The sequence below is a fragment of the Rhincodon typus genome, chromosome 13 (assembly GCF_021869965.1).
Source record: "Rhincodon typus isolate 14 chromosome 13, sRhiTyp1.1, whole genome shotgun sequence".
Taxonomy (NCBI): Eukaryota; Metazoa; Chordata; class Chondrichthyes; order Orectolobiformes; family Rhincodontidae; genus Rhincodon; species Rhincodon typus.
In genome coordinates this window covers 45,112,929-45,139,427 of record NC_063344.1, presented here as the reverse complement: position 1 = coordinate 45,139,427, position 26,499 = coordinate 45,112,929, and the positions used below count along the sequence as shown (strand labels likewise).

At 41.5% G+C, this 26,499-nt stretch overlaps 1 long non-coding RNA gene across 1 annotated transcript; it reads right to left on the bottom strand.

Moving 5' to 3' along the window:
* Positions 1-321: 321 nt before the first annotated feature.
* On the bottom strand, positions 322-25,837 carry LOC125484667. Its single transcript, XR_007263480.1, has 3 exons — positions 25,787-25,837; positions 19,937-20,110; positions 322-418 (listed from the first exon to the last, which is right to left on the bottom strand). It is a non-coding gene; the product is annotated as an uncharacterized LOC125484667 (long non-coding RNA).
* Between the last annotated feature and the right edge of the window lie 662 nt (positions 25,838-26,499).

Genomic DNA, 26,499 nt, shown 5'->3' with positions numbered 1-26,499 from the left:
AAATTTATATTAAATTGTTGTATTCTGCAAGAAATGTCAGAGAAATACAGCAGGTTTGGCAGCATCTGTGGAGAGAGAAACAGGGTTAATGTGTTGAGTCCAATACTACTTCTTCAGAAATCATATCAGACTCAAAACATTGGCTCTGTTTCCCTATCCATGGAAGTTGCCAGACTCGGTACATTTTCTCAAGCATCTTCTGTTTTAAATTCAGATTTCTAGCATTGTTTTTATTAAATGAAGGATGTTTCTTCAGTATGCTCCCTTGAAATCTTCATTAATCAATCTGGGATTACAAAACGCATCTAAAAAACATTACACGTCCGATACGTAGAATTAAAACTCAGGATGTTTTCCAAAAAATTTCTAATGGCTTGTCTATCTGGAAATTTTTATCTATCATTTGAATGGAGAGCTCCTGCAAGTGAATAAGAAAATTAAATAAGTAAGATGTTCTTGTAAGAGCATTGCTAATATTCAAATAATAATCAGGTAAATCGTGTAATTACTCCCATCAAAACCTTGACAATAAAGTAATGAAATAAAACAAAAACAGAAAAGACACCAGAATGGCTGTCACCTTTTGAGCTAACTTTATTTTGTTGAAATAATATTGAGAACTTCCTAATGGAATAATAGATATTGTGATTAGGTTCATAGACCATATTCCATCATTTTAATTATTTGTGGCATTGATTTAATCATAATTCGCTCACTTTTAATATTCACCAATATCTTAACTTCCCCAAATATCCATTTTCCTTTTAAATATTTTAATAATTGACATTTTGGCAGTGTCGTGACTCACTGAGATAAGGAGCTGAAAATCAAGCCCCACTTTTCCTGGAATTGTTATAAATGCTTGGTAAATATTTAGATAAATATATTTAATAACAATAATTTACAAAAATATTCTGTAAAACTATCCAAAGTACTCGATTTAACTGACTGATGAACTCAGGTGAAAAAAAAAATGCTCACCAGGTTTCTGTTCTTCACAATAAAGTAACTGTTTCTAACAAACAAATTGACTTCCAGTAATTGCAAAAATGAAACATGAATTGCGAACTTAAAATTGTTTAGAACTTAAACGCTATCCTTTTAAATTCCTCCGTTCATAAGCAGCAGACATATAACTATAGAAATGGCATAGATACTAAGGGTAGAAAAGGAGAAAAAAAATCTAAGAAACACAGTTTGATAGCACCAGTCTGGGCATAGGATTTGGTGAATTGATTTTGTTCAGTTTTTTCCTGTGTCTTTAGTTTTTTGCTACTGACACAAGTTTGTCTGCACACCAGTGCTCTCCATTCACTGGTTGGGATTGAGTCCTTTCAAGGTATTTTATTGCTCAATCACCACAGGCAATCTGCAAAGCAAGGAGAGTGGAAGACAGGTAACTATTCCTGGAGACTCTCTGGTCCTCCACACAGGAAAGAGAAAAGTTTTTTTGATGTTTTTAGTTTGCAGTCTGGATGTTTCTCTGCTACACTGGTCTGACATAAGCTATAGTTACTTAGTCAGGGCGCAATCAAAACATTGTTGCCAATGAATTGCTCCCCCTAGTTCAGAACTCTTTGGCTCCACGGTGTCTGCTTTTACTCTCACTCTCCCAGGAAAAATGCAGCATTGTGCAGAACTCACAATGTGCTCCAATAACCATGATTTTAAAACTGCAGCCATCCCTTTGCACAGTCTCCTTGGTTTAAAGCAGTGTCTTCTTTTCATCATCCATAGTCCAATAATAATGGAAATAAATAAAATATGCTCTTCACTGCAGTCAGTTTCAGAAGTGATAAGTAACTAACTGTTGCTGCCACCAAAAGAGGTGTGTCATGATCTAGTATGTTCTGAACTTCAAACTAATTTTTACAATATAAAAACTGACCATGAAAGGTTGCAAAACAATGACCACCTGAGGATAATTTGACTAATTTTATGGATTACAACACTCTCCTGTCACCACAGAGAACAAATAAACCATTCAGAATAATTTGACTCAATGCCTTTTCCAGAAAGGTACTGAGAAAGATAATTTCAATTGGAAAGCAATTCAAATACAAAGACCCCAGCTATCTCAAACTCTCAAATGTGTGAATATCACAAAGAATTAAATATAATGAACCTAACTGCTCACCTTATTTGGAAATGCATTTGAGTCCACTGTAAGATTCCTTCTCAAAAATATAGTCAGTTGACCTCATGGTCAATGTTGCAAAGAGCAAGTTTAGTAAAGTCAAATAACTTTGGATACGTAGTGAGTCAAGAATGAATACTGTCTAGGGCTGCAAATGTAGAAACAGTAGCACAATTCCCCATTCCCACAACAGAATGTAAAATCATTGTGGTGCTTGGCAAAGTGTGCGTTCTACAGGAAGTTTTTTGCAATCTTCAGTCCAGTACCACTGACAGACAGACTTCAGGACAAAACAAAGGTAGTATGGACTGAAAAATGTCAAACTGGTTTTGAAAGATGAAGGTCATTTTAACAAATGAGCTGGTTCTTGAAGGTCAAAGCTTTAAACAAGCATTTAAAGGTGTCATCAGTGTAACTGACATTGGAGTAGAGACTTCTTTAGGAAGATGAAGCCTAAATTGAAAGACTCATTGGGTGCTTGTCAAAAATACTAAACAAATATCAGACATGGTACTCTGCAGCAGAAAAGAAAACCCTTGGTTTATTATAGGCTGTCAAACATTTTGAGATATATGTCTGAAATTCATCTCCGCTGTCCACAGTCTGTTAACTTTTGTGGAAAAGCTTAATACTTAGAACACTAAGTTACTTTGTTGAGTCTTGCTCCTTCAGCTGTATTTCTTAAACATCACCCACATTGCCAGGAAATGAAATCTGAATGTAGACACCATGTCCAGAACCTAAAGAGACCTGGTTAGAACTGAAAAGCTAACTGATAAGGCTAAAAGAATGTGCGTATGAGTGTGTCTATTTTTTTTCTTTTATTGTACACCTTTGTAATGAAATGAGAATGGATTTCACTTCATTCCTCCTGTAGAAAAATACTATGATGATGAAGCCAAGCTCTGAAGGATTGATAGTCATTTTTGTTTACTTTCAATTCCAAACTATATTGTTTTTAAAAGGAGGACTGTTATAGAAAACCTGATGATTTATGTTCAGTGACTGTCTTGGCCAATTCCCGTGAGAAGCCCATCGAATGTTGTGCATGAAAAGTCAAACAAGGAAAGACTTAACAAGAAGAGATAATGAGGAGGCTGACTTTGTCTCCCCTCTTGGCAGAAAGGCACCCCTTGCAAATACATCTATTTAACCCCAGGGATATACAAAGACACAAATGGGTTAAAAGCCAAGTTCAACTCTACTGAAGTGGACTGATGGCTGTGAACACTCATGTGTACCATCCTGGGTTTGACTGTTTACTTGCTGTGAAGATCACAGATAAAGAAAAGAAAGAACTCTGAAGGCATGAAAACACACTTCTCATATACAAAGCACACTGATTGTAATAAAACACAGTAATTCTATCTGTGATGGGACAAACTGACATCATGATGGCATTTTTCTACCAGTCACATCTCCAGGTGCCCATGGTATATTGTGTGTCTGCATGAACCAGGTATTTAAGCTTACAGGGATTTTGTTGTTGTGGAAGAGCTAACCTAATTTAGGACAGCGAATCACAAAGTCAATAATTATGAATTCTGTTTGTAATGTTTTTTTGCTGGTACACCTGACTCTTTAAAACTGTGGCAAGGCTCAAATTTTAATTTCTTCCTCAGCCATAAAGTTTATCCATGCTGGATCACAAATGGTGTGGAGAGCTGCTTGATCTGTGAATGCACATGAACCTGGACATTTGGAGCATATCGAGGTGCAACAGGCCAGTCTCAGAAGACCTTAAAAGTCAAATCCTAATAGCATTCCAGCTTTGTCTTCCCAAGTCTGCCATACAACCCCCAGCAGGACACCCATTCTATGCCAAATGAACCTTTATATTCCATTTAGTTTTATTTGCATGCATTTCAGATGATCTTAAAGAAGTGCAAATTAAATTATAATTTACTCAAATCTGATAATGCATATCATTTTCAAAATCCTTCAAATGTGTAATGATTGATGGCTAACAACAATACTAATGGATTTAGCACATAAATCTGCTAACCATGATTGTTTATGCAGGTTGATTTATTTTGGGTGAAATGTAATACGTCCTTCCCCAGGTGAATCAGATTGGATGTGGCAGAGCCATATAGAATCATTGAATCCATACAGTGTGGAAACAGGCCCTTCGGCCCAACAAGTCCACACCGAACCTGAGAGCATCCCACGCAGGCTCATCCCCCTATAACCCACCTAATCTAGGGCAATTTAGCATGGCCAATTCACCTAACCTGCACATCTTTGGACTGTGGGAGGAAACCGGAGCACCGGGAGGAAACCCACACAGACACGGGGAGAATGTGCAAACTCCACACAGACAGTCGCCCAAGGCTGGAATTGAACCCAGGTCCCTGGTGCTGTGAGGCAGCAGTGCTAACCACTGAGCCACCGTGCCGCCCAAATGCTGCCCATATGTTCAAGGGGCATAGGTGTCAGGGGTATGAGACCCTTCCACCTGTCTTCACTATTTCATGATGGAAAGGTCTAAGGATATCCTCCTATCCAAAAAAGGTTTCTTGTGACGTACTGGTCAGGTTCCTACACCTGGGTCAGGAGGCCTGGGTTCTAGATTTGTGTGATAACATCTCTGAACAAGTTGATTAGAAAGTATCCATCCTCCTCATCCAGAGGCCAACTCAGGCCATTAAGAGTCCTTTTAAAGATCTAAACCCACTGGTATTCAAGCTGGTGGGAGATTCTATCGCTATATGAGCCTTGTTTACATCTGAGTGGAAAGGGTCTGCTGTACTTGGAAAGCACATGTCACAAGAGATCTGTGTTGACCCCCACGATCCATACATTAGCATTCCTCCACCCTCTCTGTCTGGCGTGGCAAATGCACCCCTTTTCTTTATTCATGAGTGTTTCTTCCCAAATCTGGCCATGCTGCAGTATTGGCAGTGGGTGTCTCTCATGTTGGAGCTGACAGAAGTGGGAAGATGCCAACTTCTAATAGGTTAGTAGATCTCAGCTTTGAGATATCATCCCCACATTCAGATTACTGGGGGATATTCTCCTTGGAAGATTGAAAAAGCCTGAATGGAAGGTAAACACTCAACTGAGATGTAAACGCAGTGGGCCTCCTGGTTTACCAGTGGTGGGCAGATCTCGAGCAATCATTAAATTCTACCATTTCCTAATTCTATCAAACTGCTGCATGTCCTAGCATCTACGTCTGTACAATTGTACATTGTGTTCATAGCTGCAGGACAAATAAGGCATTATAAATGAATATTTATATCAATGTTGTTGAGGCTTTAATTTACACAGTTTCTGTATTCTACCAGATTATGCAAATTCTGTGATTGCTACATTTCCTTGACTACACTCCTTTTGCTGTCTTCTGTTTCAGAGTCAATTTATGTGCCACATTGATCCAGAACCATTATATTCTTATATTCCACTTAATGTCAGTTAATAGGAAGAATAATAACAGGCACATTCATATAAATTGGGAATATTCCCAGAATAATTGATTTTGAATGCATTTAAATCAATACTAATGAGGTTTGCTTAATGGATATAATCTGATACATGAGATGACTTCATTTTATCTGGAATGTCTAATTAACAGGTAATATTTGCATTTTCCTTCTTAAATCCTAAAATGGAAAGTGAACTCTTATTTTTATCATTTAGTTAGTCTATGTTACTGTGTTCTATATCTTGAAACTGACAATTAGTGCAAGGCAGTAGTCTGGAATGCACTGAGAACATTTGCTTTCTTCCAATTCCAGACATCACAGTTTAAGGATAAAGGGTAAGCCATTTAGGATTGAGATAGGGAGAAATTTCTTCACCCAGAGAACAGTGAGCCTGTGGAATTTTCTGCGACAGAAAGTGATTGAAGTCAAAATATTGAACATTTTCAAGAAGGAGTTAAATATAGTTTTTAGGGCTAAAGGAATCAAAGGGAGTGGAGAGAAAGTGGGAACTGGGTAATGACCTGGATGATTAGCCACGATCATCTTGAACGGTGAAGCAGATGCAATGGGCTGTAAGGCCGAATCACGCTCCTCTTATCTATGTTTTCTATGTTTCTATGTATTCACTAAATTTCATGGTGTCACATCAGGAAGATGATTCCTTGATTCATTAATGCTACTGATTACGTAGTTAGGAGTAAAAGTCAACTGCAATGATTGTGCAAAAGAGCAAAACAAATGGAAGGTGGCAAATTATGGCCCCAGCACATGCCCCACCCCAATCTACTATCAATCATCACCAGAGTGAGGGACGGGCATGATAGGGCACTCAAGCAGTACTTGTAAAGAAAAAAACCTTCACAATTGATGCTTAGTTTTGGTAATACCAAAACCACTCAATTCTTGATCTTATTATAACTTTGATCAAAACACTGAGAAAATATTTGTAACCCACAGGTAAGGAGAGAGTGATTTACCTTTGTATCAAAGAAGGCAGTGCCTGGCCAAGTATGGCACTTGAGTGCCCGAGCAAACTGGAATAAATGGGAATTGATAGAAAACACCTTGCTAACTGGACTCATCATTGAGACAAATGGAAGATGGTTGTGGTTTTTGGAAGTCAATCATTTCAGCCCTGGGACAACGGAAGTTCCTCAGAGTTGTGAGATAACAAGGTGCAGAGCTGGATGAACACAGCAGGCCAAGCAGCATCAGAGGAGCAGGAAGGCTGACGTTTCGGGCCGAGACCCTTCATCAGAAATGGGGGAGGGGAAGGTGGTTCTGAAATAAATAGGGAGAGAGGGGAAGGCGGATAGAAGATGGATAGAGGAGAAGATGGGTGGAGAGGAGACAGACAAGGTCAAAGAGGCAGGGATGGAGCCAGTAGAGGTGAGTGTAGGTGGGGAGGTAGGGAGGAGATAGGTCAGTCCAGGGAGGACGGACAGGTCAAGGGGGCAGGATGAGGTTAATAGGTAGGAGATGGGTTGGGGCTTGAGGTGGGAAAAGGAGATAGGTGGGAGGAAGGACAGGTTAGGGAGGCGGGGACGAGCTGGGCTGCTTTTGGGATGCGGTAGCGGGAGGGGAGATTTTGAAGCTTGTGAAGTCCACATTGATACCATTGGGCTGCAGGGTTCCCAAGCGGAATATGAGTTGCTGTTCCTGCAACCTTCGGGTAGCATCGTTGTGGCACTGCAGGAGGCCCAGGATGGACATGTCGTCTGAGGAATGGGAGGGGGAGTTGAAATGGTTTGCAACTGGGAGGTGCAGTTGTTTAGTGCGAACCGAGCGTACGTGTTCTGCAAAGCAGTCCCCAAGCCTCCTCTTGGTTTCCCCGATGTAGAGGAGGCCACAACGGGAACAGTGGATGCAGTATACCACATTAGCAGATGTGCAGGTGAACATCTGCTTGATGTGGAAAGTCTTCTTGGGGCCTGGATTGGGGGTGAGGGGGTAGGTGTAGGGGCAGGTGTAGCACTTCCTGCGGTTGCAGGGAAAAGTGTCGAGGGTGGTGGGGCTGGAGGGGAGTGTGGAGTGGACAAGGGAGTCCCGGAGAGAGTGGTCCCTCCAGAAGGCAGATAAGGGTGGGGAGGGAAAAATGTCTTTGGTGGTGGGATCGGACTGCAGATGGCGGAAGTGTCGGAGGATGATGCATTGGATCCGGAGGTTGGTGGGGTGGTACGTGAGGACGATGGACTACAGTCCACATTCAGGTCTTCCCAATTTGGCCCCAACCGTGACAATGTCTACATTCAGAACATTGAGATCCTTCAGAAGCGTTTCTCCCTGCGACTCCTGAAACACACACTCGCAGCAATGCGCCGGCATCTCCTGGCACTACAATCAAGCCTACCCCAGCTCAAAGCCTCCCTCTCCCAGACCTGCAAAGGACATCTCCTGTTTTTTATTCTTCGTAGGATCCACAACCTGAACTCACAATTCTACTCCGCTTTATTGGACACTAAAAACTGTAAGTACAGTAAACTTACTGGAGCCTACCACCCAAAACGGGCCTACTCCACCTCCCAAATCCCCAACCCTACCCAGGACCTTCCCCACAATGTGCCCGCCGCCATTGGCCATGTGGCCACGGTCGGAGAACCCACGGCTGACGTCACATCCTCTGCCGCTGGGTACACCACTTCCGGGACAGCGAATGCAATCGACACCGCTGCTGATGCCACCGCCTCCATTTCCGAGGCCAACACCATAGACACTGAGGACGCACCTACCGTCACCGCTGCTGCCGCCTACCCCGCTCCGCCCACCGCCGACGCTGATGCAACTCCGCCACCACCGTCGAAGCAACTCCGCCCACCACATCCAATGCAACTCTGCCCACCACCACCGCCGACGCAACTCCGCCCACCACCGCCAACGCAACTGTGCCCACAGCCGTCGCCGCACGGCCCACCTCCAACGCCGACGTCACTCCGCCCACTGCCTCCACAGCCAGCAGCTCCAAAGGAGACAGCAGCACCCAGCCCTGCCGAGTCTTCATCATCCCCCCAGACCTCCCCCTTACTGATGACGAACGGTCAGTCCTCAGTAAAGGACTCACCTTCGTCCCCCTCCACCCACACATCAACGAATACCGGTCACGTTTGAACATTGAACAGTTTTAACCTCCGCCTCCGCCTCCGCGCTTACTTCTTTAACCGTGAGCCTAACCCTTCCTCTACTGACCCCTTCTCCCGCCTCCAACACACCCCCTCCTCCTGGACACCACCCCAAGGCCTCCTACCCTCCCTCGACCTCTTCATCTCCAACTGCCGTCAAGATATCAATCGCCTCAACCTCTCCACCCCTCTCACCCACTCCAACCTTTCCCCCGCAGAACGTGCAGCCCTCCACTCCAATCCTAACCTCACCATAAAACCCGTGGACAAGGGAGGCGCAGTTGTAGTATAGCACACTGACCTCTACATTGTCGAGGCCAGACGCCAACTCTCCGACACCTCCTCCTACCGCCCCCTTGATCATGACCCCACCCCCGACCACCAAACCATCATCTCCCAGACCATCCACAACCTCATCACTTCAGGTGACCTCCCACCCAAAGCCTCCAACCTCATCGTTCCCCAAACCCGCACCGCCCGTTTCTATCTCCTTCCCAAAATCCACAAACCTGACTGCCCTGGTCAACCCATTGTCTCCGCCTGCTCCTGCCCCACCGAACTTATCTCCACTTAGCTCGACTCCATTTTCTCCCCCTTGGTCCAGGAACTCCCTACCTACGTCCATGACACCCCCCACGCCCTCCCCCTCCTCCAGAAATTCCAAATCCCCAGTCCCCAACACCTCATCTTTACCATAGACGTCCAGTCCCTATAACATGCATTCCCCATACAGATGGCCTAAAGGCCCTCCGCTTCTTCCTGTCCTGCAGGCCCGACCAGTCCCCCTCCACCTACACCCTCATCCGCTTAGCCAAACTCGTCCTCACCGTCAACAACTTCTCTTTTAATTCCTCCCACTTCCTACAGACAAAGGGGGTGGTCATGGGTACCCGTGTGGGCCCAAGCTATGCCTGCCTCTTTGTAGGTTACGTGGAACAATCCCTCTTCCGTACCTACACTGGCCCTAAACCCCACCTCTTCCTCCGTTACATTGATGACGAGGAGCTCGACAGTTCATCCACTTCACCAACACCTTCCACCCCAACCTCAAGTTCACCTGGACCATCTCCAATACCTCTCTCTCCTTCCTGGAGCTCTCTGTCTCCATCTCTGGCAACCACCTAGAAACCAATATCCATTTCAAGCCCATCGACTCCCACGGCTACCTAGAATACACCTCCTCCCACCCACCTTCCTGCAAAAATGCCATCCCCTATTCCCAATTCCTTCGTCTCCGCCGCATCTGCTCCGAGGATGAGGCATTCCACTCCCGTACATCTCAGTTGTCCTCGTTTTTCAAGGGCCGCAACCTCCCCCCTCAGTGGTCGAGCACGCCCTCGACTGTGTCCCCCGCATTTCCTGCAACTCAAGCCTCACACCCCCTCCCCGCAATAACAACCAAAACAGAATTCCCCTCGTCCTCACATACCACCCCACCAACCTCCGGATCCAACGCATCATCCTCCGACACTTCTGCCATCTGCAATCTGACCCCACCACCAAAGACATTTTTCCCTCCCCACCCTTATCTGCCTTCCAGAGGGACCACTCTCTCCATGACTTCCTTGTCCACTCCACACTCCTCTCCAGCCCCACCACACCCGGCACTTTTCACTGCAACCGCAGGAAGTGCTACACCTGCCCCCACACCTCCCCCCTCACCCCCATCCCAGGCGTTAAGATGGCTTTCCACTTGAAGCAGATGTTCATCTGCACATCTGCTAATGTGGTATACTGCATCCGCTGTTCCCGTTGTGGCCTCCCCTACATCGGGGAAACCAAACGGAGGCTTGGGGACCGCTTTGCAGAACACCTACGCTCGGTTCGCAGTAAACAACTGCAACTCCCAGTGGTGAACCATTTCAACTCCCCCTCCCATTCCTCAGACGACATGTCCATCCTGGGCCTCCTGCAGTGCCACAACGATGTTACCCGAAGGCTGCAGGAACAGCAACTCATATTCTGCTTGGGAACCCTGCAGCCCAATGGTGTCAATGTGGACTTCACAAGCTTCAAAATCTTCCCTCCCCCGACCCGCATCCCAAAACCAGCCCAGCTCGTCCCCACCTCCCTAACCTGTCCTTCCTCCCACCTATCTCCTCCTCCCACCCCAAGCCCCACCCCCATCTCCTACCTACTAACCTCATCCTGCCCCCTTGACCTGTCCGTCCTCCCTGGACTGACCTATCCCCTCCCTACCTCCCCACCTACACTCACCTTTACTGGCTCCATCCCCGCCTCTTTGACCTGTTTGTTTCCTCTCCACCTATCTTCTCCTCTATCCATCTTCTATCCGCCTCCCCCTCTCTCCCTATTTATTTCAGAACCCCCTTCCCCTCCCCCATTTCTGAAGAAGGGTCTAGGCCCGAAACATCAGCCTTCCTGCTCCTCTGATGCTGCTTGGCCTGCTATGCATTTGGAGAGGCAAAGACTGATTCGGGATAGTCAGCATGATTTTGTGCGAGGCAAATCATGTCTCACAAAGTTGATTGAAAAACTCAATGAAGTAACCAAAAAAGGTTGATGAGGGCAGACGTTGTTTACTTAGACTTTAGTAAAGCCTTTGGTAAGGTTCCACATTGTAGATGAATTAATAAATTTAGATCACATGGGATTCAGGGTGAGCTTACCAATTGGCTAAAAAAATTGGTCTGATGGTAGGAGACAGAGGGTGGTGGTGGAGGGTTGTTTTTTGGACTGGAGGCCTGTGATCAGCAGTGTTCCACAGGAATTGGTACTGGGTCTACTTTTGTCATTTACGTAAATGATTTGGATGAGAATATAGGAGGCATCCAGTTTTTGAGCATGTTACCAAAATTTGTGGTGCAGTGGACAGTGAAAAAGTTTATCTAAGATTACAAAGAGATTTTGATCAATTGTGTCAATGGGCTGAGGAGTGGCAAATGGAATTTAATTTGACAAATGTGAGGTTTTCCATTTTAGTAAAACAAATAAGGGCAAGACTTATGTGATTAATGATAAGGCTCTGGGTAGTGTTATAAAACACACAGAGACCTTGGGGTTCACGTACATAATTGTTGGAAATTTGCATCCCAAGTAGATAAGGTGACATGGTGGTTAGCACTGCTGCCTCACAGCGCCAGGGACCCGGGTTCAATTCCAGCCTCAGGCAACTGTCTATGCAGTGTTTGCAAATTTTCCCCTTGTCTGTGTGGGTTTTCTGAGTGTTCTGGTTTCCACCCACATTCGAAAAATGTGCAGGTTAGGTGGAATGCCTTGCTAAATTGCCTGTAGTTTCCAGGGATATGTGGGTTAGCCTGGGGAAATACCGTGTTACAGGGCTAAGGTGAGGGCTGAGCCTGGGTGGGATGCTGTTTGGAGAGTTGGTGTGGACTTGTTGGGCCAAATGGCCTGTTTCCACACTCCAGAGATTCTAAGTGTTCTTAGATTCTAAGCTCTGCACCTTGTTATCTCAGATTCCCCAGCATCTGCAGTTCCTGCTATCTCTTCCTCGGAGTTGTGACTTTTCTTTGTTAATATGGCTATAGCAATGGTCCTCCTACCATCATAAGATCAGAAGTGGGAGTATTCACTGATGATGGCCCAATATTCAACACAATTCACTCTTCTTCATATAGTGAAGTAAGGCCTGGCACCTCCCAGGGTTGTGCTTATAAGTAGCAAATAATATTTAAGCCACACAAAAAAAACACAGGCAATAACCATCTCCAACAAAAGAGGATCTAATGGTACTACTATTACTGAATCCCCATTATCAAGACTTTCGGAGCTGCCACTGACCAGACTCCAACCTGGACTAGCCATGTAGATAGCATGGCTATAAAAGCAGATGAGGGATTCGGACCTCTGAAGTAAATAACTCCCTTCCTGACTCTCCAAAACCTGTTCACCATCTGCATACCACATTTCAAGAGTGTGCTATAATAATGCCATTTGCCTGGATGAGTTCAGCTACAAAAACACTCATGAAGCTGGAATCCATCCAGGAAAAAGCATCCTGCTTGAATGGTACCTCCTATATCACATTCAACATTGAGTCATTGAGTTCCACCATCACCAGTACACATTTGCAGCCATTATGGGATGCATTGCTGAAATTCACCAAAGCTCCTTAGACAGCATGTTCCAAGCACACAATCTCTGTGATGTAGAAAGAGAAGGGCAGCAGATACATGGGAACATTATCACCTGAACATACCCTCCAAGCCACAATCAACCTGAACTTAGAACTATATCACCATTCTTTCACTATCGCTGGTTCAAAACCCTGGAATTGCCTCCTAACAGTACTGTGGGTGCACTTATCCTTCTTAGATTGCAGCAGTTCCAGATGGCAGATCACCGCTACCTTCCCAAAGGCAATTAGGGTTAGGTAATAAATATTAGCCTAGCTAATAATAACCACATCCAGTGAACAAATAAAAAAAATCATTTCTATTGATTTTAGAACTGCCCCGACTCTCTTTCCATTACAAAGTGAACTTCGATCAATCAATTTTCAGAAGGTTTGATACATGGAGGATAATAAAATGTAGGGTATGCAGGGTAGATTGATCTTAGTAGGGTAATAGGTTGGCACAACATCGTGGGCCGAAGGGCCTGTACTGTGCTGTACTGTTCCATGTTCTATGTTCTATATTATACCAAGCAGAAATTGGGATATCAACAGATAAACATAATACAGCAATTTATCTTTATGACATTAAAGATTGTAACAAAAACCTGTAAGATAAACATCAATAAAAAAAGTTTCACTATCGTTATAACTGTTAAAAATCAATTATTGTGAAGAATTATGACTAATGTCCTCTCTATTCTGTTCGGAACTCTGAGTATCTTCTTGTTTAAAAATGTAATTGCTGATGTTATCATAGCTATAGCATGGACTTCACAGAAACACAGAATTGTAAAAACAAAAAATAGACCATTCAGTGCACTGGATTTTTGTTGGTTCTCCTAATGTGTGCTTCACCTAAGCTCTATTCTCCTGCCTTCTCCCTGTAACCCTGCATTCCTTCCTTTTTAGATAACAGTCAAATCCCCTTTTGAAAGATTTAATTGAACCTGCCACCATCAGAGTTTCAGCAGTACATTTCAAAGTTATTTGTAAGGAGACTAAAAAAAACCTAAGAAATATTGTCACAAACTGAGGTACAATTTGTATGAACTGTGCATGCTAATGCAAGCTCTATGTCATTGTTAAACTAAGCTGATAGTCATTCACGAAGATAATGGGTCTAAGTTTATGGGACCATATTAAAAGTGTAGAAATGGAGGAACTGGAAGATATGAGCACAGAGGGTAGCATAACAAATGTATGCTATTTCTGATCTTCCCAACAGTAATATTAATAACCTTCAAGTTGGAAATGTCACAATCAAGTTCACTCATCACCATGATTTATACACCCAGATCTATATTCCCATCGACCAGAAGATCAAAATTGTAATTATAGGGCTGAAACTTATAGGGATTTGAGTTACATGGAGTAAGGCAAAATTTGACGTAGAATACAATGAGAAATCCGATAAGAAGCCTCTGACTTCACAAATGCAGGGAATCTGATGGTTGTGCAATTCTTCCAGACTGCATTCCATGTTAATTTGCAAGATTGGAACGTCGTTGTCTTGAGGACTGTTGACCCTGATTCTGATTTTACTGGTCTGTGAACCATTTCTCTGCTGGAGAATCTTTTATCTACTAGATCCTCTGTGAAGAATGTTGTTCCTGCTTAAGCTGGCAATTGAAGCTCACCAACTTTAAGGGCATTTAAGTGGTCATTGGATAAACATATGGATGACAATAGAATAGTGTAGATTAGATGGGCTTCAGATTAGTTTCACAGGTCGGCGCAACATCGAGGGCCGAAGGGCCTGTACTGTGCTGTAACATTCTATGTTCTATTGATTCGTTACCTTTCCAGAAGACACCTACTCTCTAGAAATTCCTTCACTTGTGACCTTTTCCCTGCATACTCAGGTGGTTGTCCATAAGATCATCAGGGGACCTTTATCTCATGAATGCCCATCAAGGAACACAGCTGCATTGTTAATATATGTATTTTCTTCCTTGATATAACCTGGATTTTTGGACCAGACAATTGTGTTTTAATTGGAACAGGTATTCTTCTTTTTTACATCATTGATATTGAGACCAGGTAATTTTGTTTGACAGTATGCTGAATTGATTGACATTGGATTGACTTCCGATGCAGCCGAACATCATTTTCTTTAAAGCAAACCCTTACTTTAAATCTGCCAATGCATTGGAATTGGAATATATAAGCTGTCAACTTCATCTTGTTGATCTGGGTTGAATATCTTTGTGCATTTTTCATACATGTCTTTCTGGTGAATTAGACATTTTCACATCCTCAGACACACTACAGAAGATTGGCTCTAGACTCAGAAGAATCTCTGCTGCTGACACTGAAAATTCTGCTTTGAGAGTCAATGGATTTAATATGTTTTTCAGTGATGGTCAGAATGGAAAAAAATCCAGCAGGTTTGTAAGTTTTTTCCTCTTGATGCTACAAAACAATCTTCTTGTACCAACATAAATGATCTCAATTGATACTTTCTTCTTGTGGAGTTTTGCCATGAGCCTAGGAAACTCAATTAAATTTTCTACGGCTACTCTTTGAGTTTGTTTCTTAACCAGTTACTTTCTCAGAACGAGTTGATCTCCTTCTGCCACTCCAAAGATTTTGAAGCTCTGAAATGCATGCAGTCTCAAGAAGCATAGAATGTTGGTTGTGAAACACATACGATTTTTCAACTCTCATATACTGTTTGTTTTGTAGTTTACTTGTAACATACTTCAACCAAACAGGACAATGATACTAATTCCTCTATCAGGGTTAAAATTAAGGTGTCTATTGACAGATATAAACTCTGTGAAAATCAGCTCATCAGGATCACTAATTTTCCCTTGCTGCCTCTGACATATTTCCTAATGTAGCTACATCTTCTCATGTAAGTTTATTTTTAAGGGAAAGTTCTATCACAATATCCTTTTCATATGCATGAGCATTTGGATTTTTGCTGCTCTGGAATGGAGTATTAATTCTGCATGTCTTCTGGAAGTGACTTATCGTTGTACAAATGTAGCATCATTTCATCATTACTGGGCATTGCCTGTGCCAATGAGGCTTTGTTGTTCTATAACATCCCCATTGACTCTTACTATTGTCACATGTCCCTTTAAAGTGTCTGTACAATTTTAAGTGAACAGACTCTGTTGCTCTTCTGAGGTAAGGTTGTTCTTTCCTCTTAGGGTCCTAAGATGAAGTTAAATTTCTAGAAAATTAAAGTTTCCTTGAACATTAAGAAATCTGTCAAAGACTTATGAATAATTCTAACACCAATTCTGGCTGTTGTGAATTCTGATTTCAAGCTGTACAGTCCCAGTTTTCCACTAAACTATAGTGATCATTAATGAAATTATTGATGGATTCTCCTCATGATGAACTCTTCTTTTAATCTTGCATATTCAAGAATTTTAGTCATTTATGGGTTGAAGGAATTTCCAAAGGCTTTTCAATTTTTTTTTTCAAAAGCATCGGCACATTCTTTAATATTTTGGTGATTCTTAACATCATTTGAAATAGGACCTACTGAGAATAAAAGTGGATTACCTTGTTTAGTTTCAGCTTTAAAGTTTAACTTTGAATTAATTTTGTACCTTAAGAAATGCCTTCTCCAAGATTTGCAATCAAGTGTTCTGCTTGGTCCATCTCTGGCATTGATTTTTTTTTTGTGGAAGTATCATTTTGCCTTCCATTTTGTCTCAATCTGTTTATTTATTCATATACCTTCAAGCTGTTTTAAATCTGTAGCATCTCAATGCTGTTTATAATTTGCTGACTTCAAGTTTGTATTCTTGCATTAAACCAATGCTGTTTAAATGATGTTTTAAAGCTTGTTCAAACTTTTAAACTCAATATTATAATAATGTAGCAACACTTCCTTTATCTGCAAGCTTTTAAATTCCTTATTATTGTAATACTGTATGAAATTCTTCCAATAAAGTTTTAAATTCAGTTAACTAGCAAAACTGTATTGCATTACTTCTTTCAAGTTTTAAATTGCATTTAATATCAATACTCTAGGAGAAGACTTGCCAGGTTCATTTAAGGAGATAAAAAGGCAAATGTAAAAGATTTGAAGAAAGAGACTAACAGAAGGCTTTTCTTTCCTGGAGCTTAGGAGGCTGAGGGATGACCTAATAGGAAATTATAAAATCATGAGTGGCACAGATAATGTCAAGGTCTTAGGGAATCCAAAACTAGAGGGCTTGGCTTTAAGATGAGCGGGGAAAGATTTAAAAGGGACCTGAGGGGCAACACAGAGGTTGGTGTATTTAGGAACGATCTGCCAGAAGAAGTGGTAGAGGCGTGTACGGTTACATTTAACGGACATTTGGACACATATACAGATAGGAAAGATTGAGAGGGATATCGGCCAAATGCAGGCAAATGGAACTAATTCAGTTTAGGAAACCTGGTCAGCATTGGCGAGTTGGGCCAAAGGGCCTGTTTCCTTGCTCTATACCTCTGTATTTCTATAAGAAGAAATTTAGACTTTATTAAAGTTATTCAGGGTTTCCCACCTTTTGTAGACAAGATGGAAGTTCCGTACTTCTTCATAGATATCAATATTTTCCTGCTTTTCAGCAGATAAAATATAATGCACATTATCTTGTACATTATTAAAAATAAACTTGTATGGTTGCAACCTTAATACAGCTTCCTGCCAATATTATGTTTTAAATTATAAGTGCTCTGATCTTCTTAACTTCTAACTGTCTTCATCTGTCAGTCTCATCCTTCAAATCTTTTACATTTGCCTTTTTGTCTCCTTAAATAAACTTTGCAAATTTTCTGGTCTTTGCTCTGTCTACTGTAGCCAGGCCCCTTGGAGCTCACCATCAATTGTGCTGATGTTCTTTTTGATTATTCTTTTTTATTTCTTTTCTTCACAACCTCGTCTTTGTATCTCTATTTGAAAGTTTTCCCACGTCTGCTGACATGGATGTCTAACTTTATGCCAGAGCTCCCAAGCATTTCCACAGAGCCTTCTTCTCTAAGGAGTCTGGGAGGAATCATATAGGAGTCTGAGCATTGTAGAGTATGGTGAGATTTGTGGTAGAATCAGCTGAGAAGTCTGGCAAGGCCTAATTTGATGTCAAGAGCAACTTGCTGCAAATTTCATGCTTTTCTATTATAGCTGGTTAAATACCTTATTGATGCTCCAACTTGCCTAGTTAATACTCAGCTTCCTACCTTACCAAACGTGTTGTATAAGCTGGATGTCAAGAATCCTTGACATGGAAATCAGAACAGGTACCTCATGATTTAACCTTACTGCTGGCTCTGAATTACCTCCGTGTTGGACACCGGACACCAACATCTCAAGGCAAGTTCCACGGACACTGACCAAACACACCTCACACTTGTAGATGTTGACATTCACATGTGTCAGCCTCTATTAACTCTCATGGCACACCTTTGACCTACTTGTGCTTCTGCATTTCAATACTGTACCTCAGGCTGCACCGGCAACTATCATTGTAATGCTACAGCAGGGACACTATGTGCTTGGGAACACACACCCAGCTCATGGACTGAACCAAGGTTGCATCCCCAGTGTCTTCATTTGCTTGTGCAGCACTCCCTCCTCTGAGCCTGTCTGATTGTTTATTGCTGGGCACTCCTTTAAACAGCAGAGACTGCACTGACCTGGTTGGAACCTCAGACCAAGCTGGGATGGTCTGGTGTTGTGGAGTACACTGCTGATTCTGGGGAAGGAGGACACCCTGTGCCAGCACCATCTGACCGCATCCACCAGGACCTCCAGAGCCCTGCCCGCACAGGCATTTCTCCTTGTCTGCCATGTTCAGGGCAAATGTCAGCAACCATGTGCCATGAGAGTTAATAGAGGCTGACACATGTGAATGTCAACATCTACAAGTGTGAGGTGTGTTTGGTCAGTGTCCATGGAACTTGCCTTGAGATGTTGGTGTCCGGTGTCCAACACGGAGGTATTTCAGGGCTGACAGTACTTGTCTGGGTGCACTGCAATCTTTTCAAGGTCGCGCAGGCACAATGGATTCTGTTCTGCTAATCGATATCCAATAGGTGACGTGTCATTCCGGGAATGACATGTGGTAAAATGGGGCTAGAATCAGATGTGAAAGACACCATGGGAAGGGGGTGGTTAGTTAGTGAGGCCAGTTTGTTAATGTATGCTGAGAAATCTTGCCGGACGTTGTGGCAAGAATCCCACCAAAAACTCATCGTAGCTGACCATGGCAAAAAGAAAAAGTAGGATTTAGCATCTGTTTCTTCCCAATTGCAGCTATTTTTATTCCTCTCCTAACTGACATTGATTTTTTCAGTATCTGTTAACCACTCTGAGGTGAAGGCATTCTTCTGCAGTGCTGCGTTTTTTTCTGTCGTTGCGGTCATGTTTGCTGTTGACTCTTGTTGTATTTAAGCCTTTGACTGACTATCAGTGTCTTCTTAAAGCAGTAACATGATAACCGTGCATGGTTTCAGAAATTTTTTTCTCCTGGGTAAAATGGATGCTCTCCACTATTGCTACAGTTAAGAATAGTGCCCACCACGTTATACTGGGCTCTAGATACCAATTACTGGTGTTATGTGGTGGTGTAATTCAATTCCACCAATCTTTACTTCTGAATATTTTCTAATCTGTTCAGAGATGCTATTACACACTTCAGGAGCAGGTGGAGAGTTGTCTTGCAAAATAAACCATGAATGAGTATTGTCAAGAAGTGGCACTTGTCTTACATAACATGGCCTAGTTTATTACAAGATAGCAATTGGTGTTATTAACATTAACTAGTTAGACATACAGTAATCACAGCTATCAAGTTGGTATATCTGTCCCTGTTGGGACTTTCTGATTCTCTAACTTAAGATTGTATTGCAGCATTAAGTTAGGTGGTGCTTTTTCCAACTTCAATCTTAACTCTTTCAGGACTATTATCTTATAAAACATGAATCAAAAATCTTTGTACTTTTGATTTTTTAGAGGTGTACTGATAACTAAATAACTCTCAACTTAAGGAATACTACAATTAATATTGTCCATTGATAAATCCGGAGGTCAGACAACACTCTTGCATTTAGTACACGTCTACGCAAATAAAGATAGCTCATTCCCCATTTCACCTCGGTCAATTAAAATATAAGCAATCTCATTTTCAATGTGAACCTGTGCATCCTTGCAGCAGTCACATTTTCTTACCTGTGATTCAGGCTTGTACTCAAAACTGTTGATTGTATGATTTTTGTTCTCATAAGTTACAGTGACATTTGAAGGCTGAACGTTTCCCAATCCCCAGACTTGGATATATCCCAATTTCACCTCATTTGCTGTACTCTTCGAATTGTTGCAAACAATTTCAGTTTTCATCCTGTTCTATAATTTGACAAATAAAATATAGAGAATATCAAATGTTACATGACAAATTATGTTGCAAATTTAACTGAAGCCAGATAAGTTAGTGAAGATTAATCAGCTAAGATTCACACAATATAGCATTAAGATAAATCCAGGAAATGAATGTCGAGACTGAATTAGATGGTATGATTGTAGGGCAATAAAAAGCTAAGGAGAGCATAAATAGAAAACCAAAACACTGGGAACTGATTTCTGCACATAAATGACAATATAAATGGAATCATTTGAGTAACTTAATTCATAGTGCAAAGTCTTGTAATTGTGAAGTTCAGGTTAGAAAATTATGGCTACAATGTTGCAACACTATCTCCTTTTCAATGTTTATTGCCAAATGCTGAACAGAAACAGAAAATTGCACAATGAGCACTTTTCTATCATTATGTATGTCTGAAGAGAGTCACAAAATTAAGGTAGCAATTGAAGTGCTAAATCTAAAGAAAATTTGCATTATGTTTAAAATAAAAGAAATCCTAAATTTAAATCGGTGCCAAGGCCAAGACTCATAAGCAAGTAAGCATGAGACAAATCAAAAAGCAACCTTGAGGCAAGATTGTGCCCTGCAAAACAATGACCTTGAGACAAGACACTCAAAGAAAAGGCACATATACAGCATTCAGTCCTTCAATGAATTTAATCACAAAACAGAATTCTTAACAATGAACAAAAGGAGCTTTTTCTTGGACCACAGGTATAGTTCTCTGTGAAAAGTGAACTCTTCTTATTTTTTTCTATATCATTTAAGCCCTTGAATTTATACTGAGGTAGTATGTATAATTACCATGAAATACTTGTTAAAATATCCCGAATTTATTTCTATTTGGATTTGAATATTGTGTTACAATTCTAATTAGAAATTGATACATTACTTTTCTCTACAGTTATATGTAACTAACTACATTTTCTTCAGATAGATTTATTAATACAGTTATTTTTAGGTGAATTAAGTATTTTAATTATCTTATACTATATAATATTGTGACTATTACTACAACAAACTAGTATTGATTCTTTCAAGAAAGTGTTATTAAATCATTATTAAAATGTTCTAGATTCTTATTCAATTTTCAGAACACAGCCAACAAAACATTAATAAAATTATTCTGCAATATTTAAATTAGGATTTTATGTGCTGATATTGATTAATTCAAGTGACTTGTTTCTGCTGTGATATACAGTGATGTAAGGTGTGTGATTTTATACATATTTTAGTATAATTTATCTTAAGTTTGGATTTTGAATTTGAACTAGCAGCATATGTGTTTTCTGTGTGTATGGAAGGATTTAATGATTAATTTGTCAGTATTTCTGTAACCATGATTATTGCAAACAAAGCAAATAGGTTAGTTGGATCAGAATATTGTGCTTGTCTTAAGCTTGGGGGAACATCCACAGCTTGAAAAACATTCAGCTTCAGTTTGGGAGTTAGCTCTTCAGGCATTTTGACTGAAGGTGAATGTGTGAAGCAATTGCTTCTAAGAAAGGGAGAAGATGACTTAGTATTGTTATAAAAATAAATTATCTGAGGGTAAGGAGTTTAGTAGTTGTTCAAGACCCTGGTTTAGTCAAAACCTGCAGTAGTATTTGAATCTAAGAAAATTTAAGTTTGGTTGAATAAAGAGTGCAGGAAGGGGAATTGAAGCCACAGTTAAATTTAAGCAATATAGAGATGATAGAGAAGGTTATGCGCTGTGTGAGTACTGTGAAGGAGATAAATGGGATTATATTTTTACAGTATGTTTCATAATCTTCCAATATGTGTTATATGTAAATAGTTTGTTTATTCTGTCCTATCTTTTGCTCAATAAAATCTTGTTCTCTTGTTATAACCTTTTTCTTGTGAGGGAGGGCAGCTGAGGAAGTTGTGCCAGGACCACCAAGAACTGGGAGTTACAGTGAGAGAGGATACTTAACAGGATGACTCAATTAGTTGATCTGATCTTTCTGAAGGAAAATGTGCTTTTAGGAAAGGGTTGTAGAAGGGGCAGCACGATGGCACAGTAATTAGCACTACTGCCTCATAGTGCCAGGGACCTGCGTTTGATTTCACCCTCAGGTATGGAGTTTTCACATTCTCCCCATGTCTTCTTGGGTTTCCTCTGGGTGGTCTGGTTTCCTCCCACAGTCCAAAGATGTGCAGGTTAGGTGGATTGGCCACTCTAAATTGCCCATAGTGTCCAGGGGTGTGCAGGCTAGGTGGATTAGCTATAGGAAATGTAGGGAAAGGGTAGGGAGTGCTGGGGCGGGGTGGGTTGCTCTTTGGAGGGTCAGTGTGGACCTGATGGGTTGAATGGCCTGCTTTCGCACTGTAGGGATTCTATGATCAGACAGATGAATGATTTCCTCAACCAGATGTACATTACTAGTGTGATTCCATAATAAATTCTGTGTCTTACATGTTTAATTTTAATTTCCCTTCAGGTTTGTCATGATCTGATATCAGCGGAATAAAGAATCCCTGCTTTATTATTTTTGGACCTTCCATGTTAAATTTTTGACAGTCAGCAGGGCTCGACAGAACAGGCATCAAGACATGATGGTTGAGGCTGAAAGGTGTATAGCTAAGATGGAGTGCATTGTGGAGGAGTTGAAGTCAGTGATGTCCATGAGGAAGGCTGAAGCTACTCTATTATCATTGAAGGTTCAGGCATCTGTCAAGGAAAATAGTCATTTGGGCTGATCCTAGGCAGAGGCTCCTGATATGTGTTCCTTCAAGACTATGGAGGAAGGAAGTGGTATTCCTGGTTGCATTTACCTGCCAAAGAGTAGGAAGCCCAGACAACACTATAAACACCCTGTGATCAAATGACTGAGCAGGCAGCATTTATGATTGAACATCAGTGCATAAAAGCCCATCAGGAAATATTGAGAAGATCCTTAAACTACTGTCAAAGGTTTTTGGGGACAGCTGTAGCCTGATACAGCAAACAGAGAAGCTCGTCGAGCATAAGCAAATCAAAGGGGAGGACCTGGTCTCTGTATCCCTAGTGCTGGTGAAGTTGTTTGACTGCATCATTCTCCTGGATCCCTCCTTCAAATTGACCAGGGACAAGGTACCAAAGTAGTACCTATTGGAAACAGGGAGGAAATGGAATTGAGGATTACTAGTGACCAACATCTATTGTCTTTCTTTGAAATACAGGATCCCACTGTCTGGACCATGGAGAACAATTGGACTTCTATGTTCAGGAAAGAAACTACTATCAGGGAGGTGGCAATTGACATGGACAGGGATGTAAACCTCGTATTTGAAGAGGCAGGCAGAGCAGACTGGTGCTCAGTCAGCACAGATCCAGTCCTTGTTGGCCTATCTCCACAATAAGCCTCACAGTTGAAGCACTGCTGCAAAGATGTATCACAATTGTGGTGGGGCTGGGCACTTCAAATGAACCTGCCTTTAACAACAAAGACCTTTACTGCTAACAGATGCAGACCTGTCATCCACTTCCATTCTTGCCAAATTGGACTTCCCACAGAGAGCCAGGTGGAGTAGTGGAGAGCTCCTTCAGCAAGAGGCTCAGACTTGTGTAGAGAAATAGAGACTTTCCCTGCAGTGAAGTGTTGTGCCTAACTGACAGAAGATTGGAACTGTCACCACTGGTCATCAGTTTTTCCACAAGCATCTCGTTGAGCAATGAGAGCTGATTGAGGTGTCTTCCCTTATCTAGCCTCTACTTGGCAGGGATAAGCTATGCCCTCTCACAGCTACATCAAGCTCTTCCACTTATCCCTCAGTCATACTTACCACAGCCCAGGGTTTCTATTAGCTTTTGACCTGATTGACATTGCACTGGAAGTAAGGAAGTTGAGAACCTCATGGTGTTGAGGTTGAATGTGCTAAGAAATATCTGACCATCCTTGGAAACCATGCATTGTGGGGGGAATCTTTAAACTTGCTCTGCACACTCAAGTATATCTCTTTCACTGGGGTCCCAGAACTGTTTAAGCAGCAGGAAATCAGGCTGATCTTATATCAGCCTACCCAATCACTGTTCTTGAAAGCTCATGCCAGCCAACTGGCTGACATTGGGCTTTGCTATGCCATCACATGTAGCAAAGCTACCCACTTGGTGTACCTCTGGGAGCTTCCTTCATCACTGTGAGTGGAATCAGTAGAGGGCCAACTTCAGTGACAAAGGTATTTACCTCCAATTAAGAACAGACACGGTCTTTAAAGCTGCTAATATCATTGCCAGTGAATCAACTGGGGGGAACATCTTTAACCTCATTTACAAGGTGGACTTTAGTGAGTTGTAGATGACCCAGAGGAGATAGCTTGTTTCTACTCTCACCAAGGACAGCACATCTTTCAGTGAAAATGATGATGAGTAAAGATGACATTGGGTATGTCATCTGGTAAGCCACAGGATTTTGACTAAAGATGATCATCCACATCTGTGTAAAGAGGACTCGGACTACTTGCAAAAATCTTTGGAGAGAGGTAAGTTCATTCACCTCCCCTTTAGGCCTTATGAAGAAGAAACATGGAAAACAGAGGATCTGTGTCCATTTTTGGACATGCAACAGCAGTGTCCATAAGGATGTTTTCCTTCAACTCTGGGACTGAGGGAGCATGACAAGTTTTCAAAGGTACAAAGTATTTCTGCAGTCGTGATTTAACCTATTCTTATAACCCATTACTGAACAAGACATTGAAGAGGCAGCATTCCAAACAGGCACAGGGAAACTTTATGAATATCCATGATGCTGTTAGGTGTCTGAAATGATCTTGCTATGTTCATGCATGTGATGAATGAAATTTTGACCAATGTTCAGTCCCTTGTTGTATTATGAACAAAATATTCATCTTTGGCTCAACATTTGAGGAGATCCTTAAAAGACTAAACACTATCTTAGATTGCTTTTGCAGGTTAACTTGAAAATTAAACCAGAGAAGTGCAGATTGTTTCATACCAAATAGTGTACCTTGTACACTTTGTTGCCAAGGAAGACAATATTGCTGGAAATAAGAAAATCCAAGTGGTAGAGGAATGGCTTTGGCCTGAGATAGGGAGGGAAGTGTATGGTTTTCTTGGTCTAGCAGGTTAGGAGGTTTGTGCAGGGCTCTGAGCAGTTGACTGACCAATTGCATGACTTGCTGAGAAAATCAGTGAATGTTGATGGAGTAGTTGGGAACGGATACACAACGTACAATACTTTATGGAGTTTCACTGGAAGCCGAATTCCAACACATGAAAACGCCTTCTACGCTGTGAAGCAAAAGCTTTTCTCACCACTTGTCTTTGCCTTCCATATTTCCATCTCGTTTTTATGCCAGAAACGAACAGCAGTTCCTTTGGGCTAAGGATGGTGCTGTCACAGGTTCATGATCAACTGTGTCAATGCAATATCACCATATATTCTATCAGGTGAAAAACAACTACGCTCAGTAACTCTTGGGGAAAATGAACAATATGTGAGCAATAATTTTTGGAACCATTTTTAAATAAAATTACCAGATGGCAAATCATGCAAGGCACATGCTCTGTCTACCATTATACAACTCCAGTGGACAGGGTTTTTGGCTAAGAGGGCAGCTTTTTAAAATAGAAATTCCTGTGACATAGACATTTCAATTCTATTTCAGTCTATTGAAATACCTTTGGGAGTTTTGAAGGGCAGAGCTTATCAGCATACCTTATCAGCAGCAAATTTAGCCAGGAAGTATTCCTTTCTTTCAACTGTGTCTGCAAGGTAGAATTGAAATAAAGTGTCAATAAATACGTCAATTGAATTTCAGACTTTTGTGAGGATTTTGTATGGCAATTGGTGCTGATAACTTATTTTCTTTATGGGTTTGAAAGATTCTAATAAGTTACAAAGGTCTTTGGCATGACTGAAACAACATCAATAATACATTTCTGGTACACTGTGTATTATATCTAAACAATGATGGTGAGCTACTGCCCTTTTCTCACAAGCATGATGGATCCATTACTCACAAGCATGATAGCTATGAGTGAATTATGATGACTTTCCACCAGTGAAGGTGTAACTAGAAGCACGGATGCATCTTACAGGAATAAAATGTAACTGACATTCTAATGCAGTTTTACAATAATTGTAGAATGGAATACATTGTTGCTAAACCTGGTTAAATGTACATGTCAATGAGGTCAAACTATACAATGATAATGAACAAATGAAAACCTCCTACTAATTGCATTCTCATCATTCTGTTGCCCACATATGATTTTGACAGATTCCCTTATGCATGAGGCATTCTTTCTTAAACAGATCTTGGAACAGGCTCAGGAGTTGTTCTGGATCAGGTTGGGGGGGATGTGGGTGTCAGGGAAGGTTTCTAGCTCATAAAGAGATCAAAATCATGATTTAAAGGTGTTCCAAGA